The sequence below is a fragment of the Anolis carolinensis genome, chromosome 5 (assembly GCF_035594765.1).
Source record: "Anolis carolinensis isolate JA03-04 chromosome 5, rAnoCar3.1.pri, whole genome shotgun sequence".
NCBI lineage: Eukaryota > Metazoa > Chordata > Lepidosauria > Squamata > Dactyloidae > Anolis > Anolis carolinensis.
The window spans coordinates 127,660,620-127,677,887 of NC_085845.1; the positions used below are offsets into that span (position 1 = coordinate 127,660,620).

Genomic DNA, 17,268 nt, shown 5'->3' on the forward strand with positions numbered 1-17,268 from the left:
CGTCTCACTCATTCAGCCGTTTTAGACTCTTCGTGACCTCATGAACCAGTCCATGCCAGAGCTCCCTGTTGGCTGTTGCCGCCCCCAGTTCCTTCAAGGACGAGCCAGTCACTTCAAGGATACCGTCCATCCATCTCGCCCTTGGTCGGCCTCTCTTCCTTTTTCCTTCCATTTTCCCCAGCATCATGATCTTCTCCAAGCTTTTTTGTCTTCTCATGATGTGGCCAAAATACTTCAACTTTGCCTCTAATATCCTTCCCTCCAGTGAGCAGCCGGACATTATTTCCTGGAGGATGGACTGGTTGGATCTTCTTGTGGTCCAAGGCACTCTCAGGATTTTCCTCCAGCACCAGAGTTCAAAAGCATCTATCTTCCTTCACTCAGCCTTCCTTATGATCCAGTTCTCGCATCCATAGGTTACTATAGGGAATACCATTGCTTTGACTATGCGGACCTTCGTTGCCAGTGTGATGTCTCTGCTCTTCACTATTTTGTCAAGGTTGGCCATTGCTCTCCTCCCATATTTGAAGTATTTTGATTATTGTTTTACATTAATATTTAATATTATATGTATTATTTACTGTGTTATATTAATTATTTTATTAGGCTATAACCTGTGTTGCATCTCAAACCTTGGAGCAAGGTGAGATCCAAATAACATAGTTCCCCTTGTTGTGACCTGGATTTATGAAGGTACATCCTGAATCATGGAGCCCCCAGTGGCACAGTAAGGCAGGAAGGTAATGGCTTTCTATGCAGTCATGCCGGCCACATGACCTTGGAGGTGTCTATGGACAACACCGGCTCTTTGGCTTAGAAATGGAGATGAGCACCAACCCAAAGAGTTGGACACGACTGGACTTAACGTCATCCTGAATCATGAATGTCAAAATCTAGCAGTGGAGACACTGGAGAAGTCTGTAAACTGTATAAACTTGTACATTTTATAAATTTGGTAGGATCCAAATTAAATCAAGATTTTAAGAATGAAAGCATATGGGTTCTTTTGCATTCCCTTAAAGAAAAAAGAACACCTACTTGTTTGCTATAGTGGCTGCTCTAATGACTGAATGGTATGATATAAATATGTAAGAGCCACCAGTTGCATATTCACCTGTTAATAGCATAACGTTTGGAACAGTCAACCTAGGAATTCAGTGTTGCTCTCCAGCATAATTTCCAAATATATCTGCTTCTTCTTGACATGAAAGACCAGGGGAGAAAAATGCCCTGATCCAGCTTTATATCTCGCATCAGTTCTAGATTATTAAATATGGTTTTCTGTGGGTGAGCAGATGGCAACTAGTGGATGGCATATGTTGTGTATCAGAAACTAGAGCTGATGTGGTCTATCCAATGCTATTTTTTTCTAATCAGCATCCCAAATAACCAAACCAAAACTAAAGTTGACAAAAACCAATTCATAATCCTTTTGGTACTCATGTTGGAGAGTGGTCCCTGGTCAAGTGGTTCCTGCTTTAAAAAGGTTGGGAACCACTGCTCTAGAATCTAGGACATGGAGCAATGGATTCAAATTTCAGGAAAAGAGATTTCATCTAATATTAGGAAGAACTTCCTGGCAGTAGGAGCTGTTTGGCAGTGGAATATGCTGCCTTGGGGTGTGATGGAATCTCCTTCCCTGAAGGTTTTTAAGCATCAGTTCAGGAGTGCTTTGGTTATGTTTTTCTGCATAGCAAGGGGTTGGACTGAACTACTGTTGTGGTTTGGTTTCTTTCAACTCTATGATTCTATGCTCCTTTGGTGTATTTGCATTGAACTGAGATAGATTTGTACCCTTGATTCAAATTGTCTTCCTTCTGATGGATTCAGCCAAGGCTTCTGCTATTAAAACTATGTTTCCACTACTCCACGTTTGGGTTATCTAATATTATTGTGAGCTGTTCAAAGAACAATAAGCCACCTGTAAAAGGATAATCATATATTTTTCACAATCTGACTTTTGTATTTTTGATCATCATGAAAAAACAGTTGAACAAGGAGACAGCCTTCTGAGATTTTATGTAGATCTGGTGAGTAAGAAAGAGGCCATTCCATAGACATCTGTGCAGAAGTTCAGGCCAGCATTGGTCTGGTATGAATGAGATAGCTAGTTTGATCTCACAGCAGCAGCGATGTGTTTCAACTCTTTTGGTGTGCTTCTGCTTTGAAAGGAGCCAGCGTACATTCTGGTAGCTGAAATACCGAAACAAGCAGCATATTTTAAAGAGAAAATCTGAACCCATCCTTGAGCTGTTAAGAAGATTATAGACTATAGTGCTAATAACCTCATACTCTTTGGAATGCGCTCTTCCTGAGCCACTGTTGAAACAGTCTCTTAACATGAGTTAGGAAAATGAGATTTCTGTAGCTTCGTATTGACTGAGGATCAGATCTCTCCAATAGTGTCAATCACTGTGTCCTGGACTCAAGACGGTGCCTCAGACTCAGCCTGCGGTTGAGAGGATTAATGTCTGCTCTTCTGTTTTCTGAAATGTGGAGCAACTGTAAGACTAAATAGTGGGTATTAAAGCATATTTCAAAGCTCTCTGAAATCATATGAGGTGAAATGTGAAAGCAGGAGCAGATGTCAGAAACAAAGAGATGAGCTGAACAGCCAGTTGGCAATTCTTATACAATCATGTATGAAATGATAATGGGACTGAGCCATAGTTAGCCTTATATACCAGTAAAGGGTATTTCATCCCACAAGAGTCATGTTTCATTGCAAAATCATCACAAAACAACAAAATAAAGCATTCTACAATATTGTTATTGTACAACTGTAATCCATGCAATCAAATTTCAACTTATGTGTGTGTATTTTTTACAAACAAAAAGTGTCTAGAACAAAAGTTGTAAAATGTGTTTTGTTACAATAAGTAATACACAAAATGTTAGAGGATAAAAACTGACATACTTTTTTTTAAATCAAGGTCCAGGGATTTGTGCTTAGCCCTTATTTCTTTCATTCCTTTCTCTTAGATTTTTTTTTTCAAACCTGGAATTGAGATCTAAGGGTTTTTGTGATTTTTTTTTTTGGAAGATCTCACACAATTCAAGCTGACTGCTCTTGCTAACTCTGTTGAATTGCCTAAGGCAAGTCCCCTTTCAAAATACTATAGGTGTTCAGACAAAGGTATAAAAACATGGACGCTGACAGAAGGTACTCCTGCGTAAAATGATAAAGTAGGGTCTGACTTCACAAAGGAGGAAAAAGCTGGAAAAGTCAGTTTGTTACAGGCTCAATGTTCCAGGAAGATCTACAAAAGCGTCAGCCATAACAGAAAGTCTGAACAGGAAAGCAAATGACATACCACATCATGTCCTTACTTTACTACATCTGCTGTTGCATCTTGGAGGAAGAGCAGCATGAAAAGCCCATAACAATTTCCAGAGCTAGGGACATGTTTCTTTCAAGATTATCTCTACCTTCTTCTCTATGTAAGAGAAAAAAAGGAAGGAAGGAAGGAAGGAAAGCAGCAAACAGAATCCCATTGGTGACTCAACATAAATAGCATTAAGCAAGCAGCTACATTTTTAGAAGGATGCACACAAGTAGTATCTCAATTGGTAGCACTGTATACATTGTGTAGCAAAAAAGCATGAGATTTTCACCACATGCACAATTGATTACGTTCTACTGTGATGCAGGAGATCCTTGGTTTAACATAATTTCAGTGTAAGTTTGTAGCTTCTCCCTCCCCACCAAATTAGGGTAGGGCAAAAAAGTCGAATCCATCGTATGTCAGATCCAATTCGTTTTTTTGTCACTCTTCAACCGAGTTTCGAAGCGGGTTATCCCGCCGTGTGTATCCCGTGATATTGAACTGGGGTAGCCAATTTTTCTAATGGCATCATATGTTTTTCGGTACTTAAACCAATAAGCCATGCATTTTTAAAGCATCCAAACTTAGTTTGAGGGAGGTGCAGGTTAGCCTGGGCTTGCCTTGCCTCCCTGTGGCCAATCGCAGAAGGGAGGAAGTCTCGTTTTCTGGCTGCGGTTGCTATTTAGGAGAGAAATTTATTTATTATTTATTTATTACATCACTTCTACCCCGCCCTTCTCACCCATCAGGGGACTCAGGGCGGCTTATAATATAAACATACACATTAAAAACAGTTGTCGTCAAATTTAAAACTCCATCAAGATTAAAAATTACAATAAAATTAAAAATATCCATTAAAATATACATAATTAAACATTTAAATATACATTTAAGGCACTTTCCATGTTCATGTGGGGTCTGTCAGTAGGTCATATATTCTTATCTCATTTTTGCTGCTACTCATGCTCAAATGCCTGGTCCCATAACCACGTTTTTGTCCTCTTTCGGAAAGACAGGATGGAGGGAGCCTGCCTGATTTCAATGGGGAGGGCGTTCCATAGGCGGGGAGCCACCACTGAAAAGGCCCTGTCTCTCGTCCCCGCCAGCCGCACCTGTGAGGCTGACGGGACCGCGAGCAGGGCCTCACCTGACGATCTTAAGCTTCGAGGTGGGTCGTAGCGGGAGACACGTTCAGACAGATAAGCTGGGCCGGAACCCTTTAGAGCTTTATAGGCTAAAGCCAGCACCTTGAATTGTGCTCGGTAGCTAATTGGCAGCCAGTGGAGCTGGCGTAACAGAGGAGTAGTACGCTCCCTGAACGCCGCTCCAGTTATTAACCTGGCAGCCTCCCGTTGGACTAATTGAAGCTTCCGAACAGTCTTCAAAGGCAGCCCCACGTAGAGTGCGTTGCAGTAGTCTAAACGGGATGTAACAAGAGCGTGGACCACCGTGGCCAAGTCCGGCTTCCCAAGGTATGGTCGCAGCTGGCGCACAAGTTTTAGTTGTGCAAAGGCTCCCCTAGCCACCGCCAAGACCTGGGGCTCCAGGCTCAACGATGAGTCTAGGATCACCCCCAGACTGCGCACCTGCGCCTTCAGGGGGAGTGTGACCCCATCCAGCACAGGCTGTAACCCAGTACCCTGTTCGGCCTTCCGACTGACCAGGAGGACCTCTGTCTTGTCTGGATTCAATTTCAATTTGTTGGCCCTCATCCAGTCCGACACAGCGGCCAAGCACCGGTTCAGGACCCAGACAGCCTCCTTAGTGACAGGTGGGAAGGAGTGACAGAGCTGGACATCATCTGCGTACAGATGACACCGGACCCCGAAACTCCTGATGATCTCTCCCAGCGACTTCATATAGATGTTAAACAACATGGGAGATAACACAGAGCCCTGCAGGACCCCACAAGTCAACGGTTGTGGGGCCAAGCAGGCATCCCCCAATGACACCATCTGGGACCGACCCTCCAGGAATGAGTGGAGCCACTGCAAAACAGTACCTCCAAGTCCCATTCCCGCGAGGCGTCCCAGAAGGATACCGTGATCGACGGTATCGAAGGCCGCTGAGAGGTCCAGCAGAACCAGCAGGGACACACTCCCCCTGTCCAGTTCCCGGCGAAGATCATCGACTAAGGCGACCAAGGCTGTCTCAGTACCATGCCCCGGCCTAAAGCCAGACTGTGCCGGATCCAGAAAATCAGTGTCAACCAAGAATCCCTGGAGCTGCGAAGCAACCACATGTTCCAAGACCTTGCCCAAATAGGGGAGATTGGAAATAGGCCGAAAGTTTCCGAATTGAGTGGGATCCAATGATGGCTTTTTCAACAGCGGCTTGATCACAGCCGTTTTTAGGCTCGCTGGAAACTTGCCCTCCGTACAGAGGCATTCACCACCACCTTCACCCACTCGGCCAAACCCCCTCTGGCTTCTCTCACCAGCCAGGATGAGCAGGGGTCTAGGATGCATGTGGTCGGTCTTGCCTCTCCAAGGATCTTGTCCACATCCTCGAGCTCAACCAATTGAAATGAATCCAACAAAACTGGACAAGCAGGTGCACTCGTTACATCCTCAGAGACTGCCGTTAATATGGTGTCAAAGTCGGAACGGATCAGAGCGACTTTGTCCGCAAAGAACCGAGCAAATGCTTCACAGCGGGCTGCCGAGTTATCAGGGCTCCCACCTTGATTGGTGGGAGTTAACAACCCTCTGATGACACGGAACAGCGCCGCCGGACGGTTCTGTGCGGACGCAATGTTGGCCGCAAGGTGGACTCTCCTTGCAGCTTTGATTGCCGCAGCATATGCCCTAAGATAGGAGCCTAGCCGTGTTCGGTCTGACTCATTATACCCTGATCGCCACACGCACTCTAGTTCCCTCTCCTTTCGCTTCATCGCTGCCAGCTCCTCAGTAAACCAAGGAGCTGGTTTAGCTCGGTTACTCGAGAGGGGACGCTCCGGAGCGATCGTGTCTATTGCCCTAGTCATCTCTCCATTCCAGAGAGAGACCAGAGCATCAACAGGATCACCTGCCGAGGAGGCGGGAAATTCCCCAAGAGCCGTCAGGAATCCTTCTGGATCCATAAGTCTCCTGGGGCTGACCATTTTAGGTCCACCACCCCTGCAGAGGTAGGGGGGCGCAGTAAGTCTAAACCTGATCAGGTGATGGTCGGTCCATGGCAACGGAGCGATGGTGAGCTCCTCCACACCGCCACCTTCCTCCCATCCCTGACAGAAGATCAAGTCCAGTGTGTGTCCCGCACTGTGGGTGGGGCCTGTTACTAATTGGGACAGCCCCATGGTTGCCATGGCGGCCATGAAGTCCTGAGCTGCACCTGAGAGGTTGGTCTCGGCATGGACATTGAAGTCCCCCAGCACTATGAGCCGCCGGGACTCCAACGCCAGGCCCGAGACCACCTCAGCTAGCTCAGGCAGGGAGACTGTAGTGCAGCGGGGTGGTCGGTACACTAACAGAATCCCTAATCTGTCCCGGTCTCCCACCCTCAGGTGGACACATTCAAACATGGTCGACTGTGGGACGGGGCACCTGGTCAGGGGGATGGAATCCTTATAGACCACCGCAACCCCACCTCCCCTCCCTCCAGATCTCAGCTGGTGCTGTACGGAATAACCCGGTGGGCAGAGCTGGGTGAGATTAACTCCTTCCATCTCGTCCAGCCAGGTCTCCGTAATACATGCCAGGTCTACATGCTTGGATGAAAGATGTTTTCCCGTTCACTGACCTGGCATTAAACAGCACCACCTTTAACCTGGAGGGACCGCCATCCTGGCTACCCAGATTAGCTATGTCAGGAGACCGTTTTGGAACTATTAATGTCCTACCAAAAACCCTAGGCCGAATTAAATGATTTGGTCTCCCTTTTCCCGTATCTCCCCCTCCCAGACACCACCTCTATAGGGGCTCCCCACCCATCAGAACACCCTCCTCCCCTATCACGCTGTCCTTTCCCTTTCTCTTCCCCTGGTCCAAACAATGTTATTTGGTTTACTAGTTTTCTGTTATAGATTGGCATCCTTTCACACCCATTCCCTTCCCCCACCCTGCAGTCCCCATAACCCTCCAGCCTCCCCCACCCCCCTCCAACAATACAAAGTGCAAATGCAGTTGTAAAGTGCAGAGGGTGCATGAGCAGCATAGGTATAGGGGTCTGAGCTGACTAAAGTGCAAGGCAGGCAGTGGGGATTATGATGGTGAACTAATTCAATATGGTGCAATATGGTATTATAAGGTGCCAGGGCAGGACCAATTAGAGATGATAGACTTAGTAAACTAGTCAGGGGGACCAGGCTTCACAGTGCATAATAGTTATTATAACAGCATTTAAAGGTTGTTATAGCAGCAATATATAAATAATGAGTGGACCTCAGTAAGACAGACTCTCAGTTCAATAGCCAATGCTGGGGAAAGCGAGGAGGGCAATAGGCCTGCAGCAGGAGACAGAATGATTTTAAAGTCAGTTCCTCTGCCTTCTTCTTCCTCCGGATGGCTTTGGAGTTTTAAAAGTCTTCCCTCCCTTCTTATGTCCACTCACCAGAGCTGGGAGAAAGGGAGGGGGGCAGTAGGCAAGGAGTCCAGAGGCAGCAACAGGCAGGCTGGCTGGAGATGTTTCTGGCCTCTTCTGCAGCACAACAGCAGGCTTCTCAGCCCTGCCAGGGCCTTGTGGACTCAGGCTTCATAGATGGACCTTCCTAGGAAGTGCTGAGTCACACCCAGATGGAACGGGCCTGGGTCTGCAGTCTACTCACAAGGAGTCCCAGAGGCAGCAACAGGCAGGCTGGCTGGAGATGTTTCTGGCCTCTTCTGCAGCACAACAGCAGGCTTCTCAGCCCTTTCCCCTTTCCCCGTCCTGAAAGAAATCCCCTTTCCCCTTTCCCTGTCCTGGAGTGGTTGCTTAAACTGAGTTGCAAGAGGATGGAGTCTCATTTTCAAAGGGCATTGTTGGCTGGCTGTGGTTGCTATTCAGGAGAGAAATCCCCTTTCCCCTTTTCCCATCTTGGAGTGGTTGCTTTCTATGGGCCTCTTAAACCGGGTTGTAAGAAAACTGGATTGCAAGGGGAGGGAGTCTCATTTGCAAAGGGCATTTGTTTGGCTGGCTGTGGTTGCTATTCAGGAGAGAAATCCCCTTTCCCCTTTCCCCATCTTGGAGTGGTTGCTTTCTATGGGCCTCTTAAACCGGGTTGCAAGAGAACCGGGTTGCAAAAAGAGGGAGTCTCATTTGCAAAGGGCACGCTCGGCAGGATCTCCCTTGCAAACCACTTGCTCTTCCCCTTCGCAGCCTTCCCTCCTGCTTTTGCCAGAAGCTTTAAGTAAGGAAAGGGGGGGAAAGGAGAGGGTATCAATCCCAATCTGGTAGCTGGTAGCTAGAAACATTGTAGAATTGTATATAAACAGACTACACATTCTTTGGAAAAATATCTCGACAGTTATTTTTTCTTCCATGTGTAAGTTTCACGTATATTATGCAATTTCTCACCTTCCATCTCAAAGACACTGAAATGTCAAAGTAGTCCACAATCATACTATATATAGTATCTCCTTTTCTATCCTCTAATTTCATTAATATTTTACTATCCTTCAAATCCCTCAAGTATCTTCACATTTTGTTTCTTTTAATATAAGAATTAAAATATGTTCCCAATCATTTTAAAAGTAGTCTCTTGATTTATCATTTATAAAAGAAGATAGTCTTCAGGAACATCGAAGGGAGCAGCAAGCAAGGTATAGATCAGTAAGGATTACTGAAAGGTGTGCAGCAATCAGACCACTCCCTAAAGACACTTCTGCTATCAGATGTAGGGGAATAGCCTGCTGCTGCCAGCAACTGATCCCTCACCTAGACTTTGTTCCTGATTTGCTCCCAGTTTTGCGTCTTGTCCGTGTAAGTGGATTTGCCTTATTCAGGAAACTCTATAAGTCTATAAGTCTTGCTTTATTTTTATGGACTTGTTCCTGTTGCTTTGATTTTGCTGGAGTAAAGCTTTCTTATTTACCTCAAACTTGGTTTCAAGGCCATTCTTTGGCAAAATAGGACAGGCAGGTCTATATTCTTTCATTTTTGGGCATAAAGTATTTCTGCTGTGTCAATATGACAAAATATCAACTCTTTTGTCGCACAACAGGGCTCCCAAGATCTACTCACTTTGGGAGCTAATCTTTCACCTTTTTTGGTTTTGATATGAGGCAATGTTTTTTTTACATTTTTAAAATGTCTAGAAAATGTATATAAGTAAGTTAATAAAAGGAAATTATCATAGAAGATAACAGTTCTTGTCTAATGCAAAGATGTAACAGCATTATTTTCAAATATTAAATCTTAGCTAACACTATCTTTTCTTCTCACTGAAGTCTTTCCATTAATTAACATAAAGAGAAACAAATTAGAAAATAAAATTTCTTTGGGAATGTCACAAATATCTAAAATATAATTGTTTAATGATTGAATCTACCTGTTAATTTTTCTCAACTGTTTATCCAAATAAGGAAAAAAAACAAAAGCTTTTGTACTTTCTTCTTTAACCCTTTCAGTAATTAGTCTAAGACCTTCAGTATTTTCTGCTAGTAATACTGTGTCATTTGTATATCTTAAAATTGTTGCTGTAACTTCTTTCAATTTTCACACCTTCTTCCTCACAATTTGTCCACTTCAAAAGGAAAAAAGGGGAAAAAAATCACCACGTTTGTTTATCATTACCTTGATAACATTCTGCCCTTGTGGCACTACTAGTAGCAACAATCTGACTGTGGCCACACTGACTATGTGCTTATTTTATAGCACATAGAATAAGTTTTCTGAATTCGCTTCTTGTTCATTCAGAAAAAAAGCCTTGATTAGTACTCTGGGATTTATTCTCAGGATGGGAATTGGGTTCCTGGTTTGAAGTCAAGAGAGATGAACATAAAATATCCTATTCTTAACTGTAAATGTGATGGCCCTACCAGATGGCCTTTGCATTGGAGTGAACTTCACAGAGAAAGAACAAGATTCCGAATTCACCATAAAGCCTATTTATTATGAATTATTCACTCAGCTCTTTTAATAATGTGCTGCCCTAAGCAAAAGAGACATAATGTCAAACTACTCCTTACAACTGCTTTCCCAAATTCAAATGATGTGTGTATACCTAGAAATGCTTACACCAATATTTCTGCAACCACCATGGAAATTTTTTGACAGGGCTTTGCAACCTCTATGCACTTTTGGTGGGCTATTTTGAGGATAGAATACTGCTCTATTTATATTTTGAATGAAACATGACCTTTTAATGATATTGAACCCTTTCAAAATGGGATATATTTCAAGAGCAAAAATGAAAAATTGTGCACATTTTTGTAAAAATCATGATAAATTAATTGTAACTCATGAAGCAGTTTAACAAGAAAATACTAGCAGCTGTCATGTAAAAATAACTTGATATACAGTATAAAATTCCCCTCTTCTACCCAGTTATATGACCTCCAGTCTCTATTATGCCATTTCTCCAGAAATAGTTGGTAACAGTAACAAGTCAACATTTTGAATACTAAAATACCAAACAAAGTGCTGAAAGCATTTTGTGAAAATATTAGTAAGGACAGAAATCATAAAAATGAGGAAATTTGGTTGTCACGCTAAATTTCTCACAGTGCCACTGAACTCTCCCATCATGTTTACTATGTTCAGATTACTCTTGTTTTCAATTTATATGTTACTATTGATCATGTTTTAGACTATATTACTGAATTTTCTCTTTACAAACAATAGTTAAATTTGTTTGATTAAATAGCCGATAAGTTAAAGATGTGTTGCCATCAGTAGTCTAATTCATGTTCTGAGTGTTACACAAAAAAACTCTACATTTGTCAGTATGAAAAGTGTCCATGTGGATAGAAATGAAATGAACATGAACATGATTGTAAATACAGTAGAGTCTCGCTTATCCAACCTTCACTTATCCAACGTTCTGTATTATCCAACGCAGTCTGCCTTTTAGGAGTCAATGTTTTTGTAGTCAATGTTTTCAATACATTGCGATATTTTGGTGCTAAATTTGTAAATACAGTAATTATTACATAACGTTATCATGTATTGCACTGCTTTTTCTGTTGATTTGTTTTAAAACATGATGTTTTGGTGCTTAATTTGTAAAATCGTAACATAATTTATCCTTATTATCCAACATTTTCGCTTATCCAACGTTCTGCCGGCCTGTTTATGTTGGATAAGCGAGACTTTACTGTAAGACCAATCCAAGCCGGAAACTTGGCTTTCTAAAATTGTACATAGACTGGATATTCAAGTAAGTTTGAAGTCCTTCATATAAGAAGATTGCCCTTCTCCCTCACTCACCTCAAAGCCAATAGTGCACCTGAAAGTTTTTTTTTTAGAGATATAGGAATCCTCCCTGAAAGATGGAACATCAGGGAATCCACCATTGGCAGTCTTCATAATGTACTGAAACAGCCAGTCAGTATCCAGAATTTTTTGCTCTAAACCCAAAATTGCTCTGCACTCGGGGGATACTCAAGAGTCTCCACAAGATTTGTAGCCACCAGCCTGATCTGTTGTCCGCATGCAGATTGCGACCACAAACATGCATATCCCTAAACGCAGAGAAAGGGATGGGTTATCTGCATGCAGCTGCTGCCATGCTTTGCCAATCATGGAAGTCATCTTCTGAGGTCAGAATGAGGCACCCACATGATTGGCACAAAAGATGGGGTTACTCTTTCCCTTCTTGCCAATCACACATGTGTCTCATTATGACCTCAACAGATGCGACAAGGGATGGCTAGAGAGCTTCATGACTAGTGAGATGTGGCAGTGGTGACATACAGATAAGATTACAGGCCAGCAAGGGGCACATGGCCCCTGAATCACCAGCTACATGTTGAAAGTGGGATATCTCCAGGGCACAAATGCTTTGGATTAACATACTCCATGTAGATGTACCCAAAAGCAGCCCTGCACAGAGTACACTGTTGAAGTCGAAATGGAAAATCATTTGTGCAATTGATAATAAAAGACAAATGAGTATTGCACCAGTATTATTTATGATTTCTTAGCAGAAATCTACTTTCCATAACTGTTCATGTTAAGTCACCCCTGTGTTTTCTTGTTTGGCATTGATACAATACAGGTATGCACAGAGCAGCAATGTGGTCTATAGATAGATGGATAGATAGATAGATAGATAGATAGGCAGATGATAGATTTGCTAACAGAATCTATAGGCAGAGCCGGTCACTTGGGGCGCAAAACATACGGGGGCGCAGTCGGGACTGCTTTTTCTGTTGATTTGTTGTAAAACATGTTTTGGTGCTTAATTTGTAAAATCTTAATGTAATTTGATGTTTAATAGGCTTTTCCTTAATCCCTCCTTATTATCCAACATTTTCGCTTATCCAATGCTTTTATTTTTCAGTGATTGGTTTGGGGGGGGGGGCAAAATTCTGTTCGCCTACACTTGAAAAATACCTAGGGCCGGCTCTGTCTATAGGCAACCTGCATAAAGGTTTTGTAATAACACAACTCAACATTCAATAACAATGAGAGAATATATAAAAATAAAAATGTAACAGACATTAAAAACATAATGGAGAGTACAAGTTTAAAGCTAAAACAGGTTTAAAAGGCCAAACAAAACCAACAATAAGCGAATAAACAACTATTCCAATCAATGTTATATGAACTGCAAAGTATTTAATTAAATCTCCCTTCAAAGTTACTATATGTGTTTAAACAACCTAATATCCCTCAGGCCAACTTTTCTATGCAAAATGTTCCGAGACAGAGAGTGTGATTTGCCCAAGGTCACACAGTGGGTTTCCATGACCGAGAAGAGAATCAAACCAAGGCCTCCAGAGTTGTAGTCCAACAATGAAAACACTCTCACTCTCTCTGTAAAATATAGCTGTGTTAATATTGCTCTAATTTGTGTGATTTGTTGTTTAAAAATTATCATGTGAAGTGTTTTGACTGTTTTAATTTTGTGGAGGACAGAGATTTAGGCATATTTAGACCAGAGGCACCAAAAATCCACAGGTCTCCAGCTTATCCCTATCCATTCATTTCAACTGAGCTGCTCTAAATATGGAGAAATCTATTGAAACCGTTATAAAGTACAATCCCATCACACAGACCTCCACTCCACCTTCAACTTATTTGCTTCATATACACAAGAATTACTGGTGCCACTGTGTCTTACTTTATTACAATAACAATGCTTTCACTTTGCAGCCTGGAATAGAAAATGTAATTACATTTAATACAAGGTCTTGTTTCTAAATGAAGATATATAGTACTTCGGCTCTGTGTTTTCCCCCGCAGAACATTCCATACTCCTCCCCTGAAATGTCTTTCTGCTTTTCAGTTGTCAATAGACTAACTGCTTTTTTACCTCATAGACTTCAGTGAAAACTTAATTAGAGCAGTAGCTTACCATAGCTAAAACAGATGCCTGCCTTTCGTTCCATAATGTAACTCTTTGTGGATGTACACGCTTTCTTGACAAGTGTTCAAGTGCAGGCACTTGACAGAATTAACATAAAATGCAAAGATCTATATAAATGGGTTATCTCCTTCTCTCCTTCTCTCCTTCTCTCCTACACATCAAGCCTAGTTTTTTTTTCCCTTTCCTCTTCTATAGAGAAATGATTGCTAAAGAGAATTCATATTCTCATTTTTTACTATAAATGAGACTGGGTATGAATCTATCACTACATTTGTGTTGTTAAATTTCTACCTAACAATGATGATGTTGGGAATTCAATGGCCTTCTGAAGTAGTATATAAAATTGTAATTATGAATAGGTGAAAGGGTTATCCCTGTTTCTATAAAAAGTGAGTCGTAGCTCAGCATTGAGGCTACACCATACTTGTCACTCATGAGAAATGATGTCAAATGCTTCTGAACCATTACAACCTTGACTACAGAAAGATGCCTAATAGCATCTATACAACAGGCAATGTAACAATGAGTGTACAGCATTTCTTCTTATGACAATGCATTGCAGTTTTACAGTACTGGAAGCTACCACTTACCTGAATTGTCCGAAAGTGAAATTGGTTGAAACATTGAACAACCTTATTTTTTTTAGCTTGTAAATGCATGACGGACCATTAGAAGGCACCATGTGAACTTATAGGTGGAAAACAGTCCACTGAGTACAAAAAACCCAGCATACTTAGAGAGGAAAGAAAAGTTCATCCCAAATACTATCCACTTGGGCTTAAAGAGCAGGAATTGTCGAAAGGGGCAAAAATAATGCTTTAGGTTATAATGTTGATATATGGAAGCATCAGAAATTTAAAAAAACAAGCTGTCAAAAAGCAAACTGTAAGTGTTCAGCCTTCAGATGCTATTAGATTGCAGCCCACATTAGACCTGGTCAGCATGGGCAATAACATTGGCTTAGTGGTATACTACTCCAACATGTTAAAAACCTGTTGTCACTCCAGAGAATTTGGCAAATACTTACTGAACCCACTGATGAAGGGTTTGATGGGGATGATGGATTTGGTAATGAAGCAGTTTCTATGAGAAGTGTTGGGAATGACACTGATGGGTTTGGGGATGAGCTGGATTGGACAAAAGTAGCAGAAGTGAGAGAAGTGTGCGAGGAGCCTACAAGTAGTGGCACATTCAGAGGGTTTGTTGGGAATTGGAGGGAGGATGATCTGTCTACTGTTGGGGAGATGGAAGTAGAAGCAAGAGAAGGACCTCTTGGAAGGCAAGGCAGTACAACTGGCAGCTGAGCGTGGGGTGTTGTCTGATTCTAGTTTGGAGGAGAATGCTGGAGCGGCTGAGGGCGGGGTGTTGTCTCATTGCAGCTCAGAGGAAGGTTTGTAATATAAGGAGGGTTGGTTGCAATGGGGACTTTGAGACTGGCAAAGTGTATGCTGTGTTGCCTTGCTACGCTGGATCGTGGTTCCTGTGAGTCCTGGAATCCCTGACCTTCGTGGATCTTTTTGGGACTTTGTTACTGTTTTGGCTGGAACCTTGGACCGCTTCTGGACATTGTTTTCGCTCTCTTGCCTTGACCTTGGATTGGACGTTTGACGTTGCTGCTGTATCCTGTTTGCTGTGGATGAACCCTGGCCTGGCTTGACTACGATCTTGCCACACCCTGGAACGTGTTTGCTGAAACAATAGCATGTGTCTTTCCTTTGCCTTGTATTTTGGCTAGTGGGTTGGGATTTTTAGGATTTTGGGACTCTTTTTTTGCCTCCGTTTTGACCAGTTGGTCTGTGTTTTGTTTTGGAATACTATTTTATAGCTGTCAGGCATTTTTTTATTCTTTTGAGCTGTACCTTCAATAAACTGTTGTGACTTTGCACTTGGGACTGATTTCATGGCATCTGTATCTTGACATCACCACCCCCATGGCATACCTAACAAAACTGGAGGTGCCCAAACACTGAAGGACTTTCACCCTGGGAAGATGCCATGCCCTCCCATCAGCTGTATTGGAGGGGAGGTATTGGAAGACCCTCTTCAAGGAGATACTATGCTCATGTGAGTCCAGACTACAGAAACAACTGAACACGTGCTCCTTCAATGCATGTTCTACAGAGAGATATTAGAACTAATTTCATTACTCCATGGCTTCTTAAATACCCAGGGTGCGCCAGAAAATTTTATACTACCCTGCTACTCTCGGACTCTAGAATTACAATAACTTACAGTGTTGCTAGGTTCTGCACTGCAGCACTTAAAATTCAACAGACTATGATTGACCCTGCAGAGCAGCACCCTGACAAGAGAGTGGCTGGAGCAACCTGTTGAAGCTGAGGTGTTGCTGGACTTGCAATGTGCCCCTTCCTCTAGGGCTCCCCTATTGTTTTGACTCCTATCAGACTTCCACCCCCCTCCTCTCGGTACCATAGCTGCTTTGTTAAACATGTCTTTAAACAGCACTGTTTTTTTTTTTTAAAAAAAAAGAAATGTTTTCTAATCTTTTTTATGACTGCCTCCCTAGGGAACTGTATTTCCCCATCCCAGGACATTTGTGCCCCTCTCTGTGCTGGTCATGGACCGTAATAAATCTTGATTGATATATACCATACTATATTTAGAACTATAAATATTACTACCATCCCAGTGCCTCAGACCAGAATATCTATCACTCCTAAATTTTCATAGTTTTTGGAACCCTATTGCAAAGAAATCCTGACTTATATTTTGTTCATGCTGCTATTTCCATGTTGTACTAGCTTTTTTCCCTAAGTACTTTTCAAAAAGCTGCTTTGGAATAACATAATACTGCAAGCACCTGCACTACCTCTTGTTTGTGAGAGGTTCAAGGATGTTCATTCACTGGTGAGAAGATGATTTCGTCTTGTGTTTGAAAAGGACTCATTTAGATGTTAAGAAGCCAAAATGTTTGCCATCCTGTTTGGTTAACTAAACTTAATTGAGCTATGGCCAATTTTCTGTATAAAGCTGAGCATATTTTTTTCCTCTTCTGTCTTCTTGGATCCTCTATTTTGTCCCTGCTGATAATATGGACTCGTGTATTTCTTTATTAGGAGTTCCATGGTAACACATCAAAGTAACTATGCAACCAAGATATTTAGCATCTTATTTTTCTCTGTGGTATGAATTCTTGAATGGTTCTCTGTTTTCTAGTTGTGTTGTTTGCACAAGTAATCCTCTCAACATACCTATACTGTAAATATAATTTCATACTATATGTCTGTGCATTGTTTGAAACTGCATTATACAATCAATGTAGACTCATGTGATGCAGTTCAATGCAGTTAAACTGCATTATATGAGTCTACACTCACCATATAATGTAGTTTCGATCAATGTAGATGGGACTAAGTTATTGCTATGAAATCCTGAAGGTTATTTTAGCTTCATATACCTTGAAACAGACTGCACCTCTTTATTCTCAAGGGTGTCTTATAACACTGTGGGTTCCTAGTGGTTCATTCTAGG

The 17,268-nt window shown here is 42.2% G+C and overlaps 1 long non-coding RNA gene across 1 annotated transcript; it reads right to left on the reverse strand.

The window, feature by feature from the left end:
• Nucleotides 1-1,940: 1,940 nt before the first annotated feature.
• Nucleotides 1,941-12,049, reverse strand: LOC134299438 (uncharacterized). The gene is made up of 2 exons (XR_010006653.1): nt 11,673-12,049; nt 1,941-2,193 (listed from the first exon to the last, which is right to left on the reverse strand). It is a non-coding gene; the product is annotated as an uncharacterized LOC134299438 (long non-coding RNA).
• Nucleotides 12,050-17,268: the final 5,219 nt, after the last annotated feature.